At 37.1% G+C, this 1112-nt stretch overlaps 1 pseudogene; it reads right to left on the bottom strand.

Annotated features, from left to right (window-relative positions):
• Nucleotides 1-544: 544 nt before the first annotated feature.
• Nucleotides 545-785, bottom strand: LOC102828597 (annotated as a pseudogene).
• Between the last annotated feature and the right edge of the window lie 327 nt (nt 786-1112).

The raw sequence follows: 1112 nt of genomic DNA, 5'->3' as shown, positions 1-1112 counted from the left end.
TTTGCCAATTTGGATGACTTTTTATTTCCCTATCTTGCATTATAGTTCTGACTAAGATCTCAAACACAATATTGAATAGGAGTGGTGAGAAAGAACATCCTTGTCTGGTTCCTGTTCACAGAGGGAAGACTTTCAGTTTCTCTCCATCAAGAGTGATGTTGGCTGTTGGTTTTGTATATATGCTCTTGATATGTTGAGGAATTTCCCCTCAATTCCTACTTTGTTGAGTGTTTTTATCAGGAATGGATGTTGGATTTTGTCAAATGCCTTTTCTGCATCAATCAATATGATCATGCAACTGTTTTCCTTTTTCTTATATATATGGTAGATTACATTGATTGTTTTTCTAATGTTGAACCATCCTTGTAAAAATGGTATGAATCCCACTTGGTCATGATATTATTATTATTATTTTAAGTGAGTGATGGCTTTATCAGAAATTTGTAACATGGAAATCATGCACAAAGTCCTTTCAGGTGATAGATCTAGTTGCTTTCCTTGCAACTAACATATTCTACTACATGAAAATTTCAATACAGAACATCTATATGAGTAGCTTTAGTTTCAGGCCTGGAGCAGCTGTGAAATGAAAGTTACCACACCATTCTAGTCCTTGTACGTCAGTATACTGTCCTTCACCTCCCACCCTATTTTCATTGAAATTTCCAGTGTACTTTGTCCCAGTTGGTAATGTATAAGTTCACAATCCATGAAACATATTGTCCTTAAATTGTCCTTCATATACTGCTCCTAAAAAAATGTTCAAGTCTTCCAAAGCCATTCATCTTGTCATCTTTCTGGCTTCCTGTGTTAATAACCCCATTCTGGGTGGTATGAATTCCTACTCCATTTCTCTTAAAGATTCCAGAAGATGTTCTTGTGCTGTCACCATTATACTTGTCTCCGTTTGGAAATAAAAAGTTTATCTTATGAATTTCTGAGGTTGACAGGGGGCTGTTGGAGACACTTTCAGTACTTCACAATTTCTTAGGGGCCACCAGCTCTGTGGTCTGGAGCGGATACTAGATTCTCGCCAGATCCACAAAGAACCAAGCGTGACTCAGTTGCTAGTGAACTCCTGCACCTCTCCATGATGTATTATTTTTTTGATG

This window comes from Chrysochloris asiatica, unplaced genomic scaffold, assembly GCF_000296735.1.
Source record: "Chrysochloris asiatica unplaced genomic scaffold, ChrAsi1.0 scaffold00218, whole genome shotgun sequence".
In the NCBI taxonomy this organism is placed as follows: Eukaryota; Metazoa; Chordata; class Mammalia; order Afrosoricida; family Chrysochloridae; genus Chrysochloris; species Chrysochloris asiatica.
The sequence above is the reverse complement of the archived record's forward strand: the minus strand, read 5'-3'. Positions and strand labels throughout refer to the sequence as shown.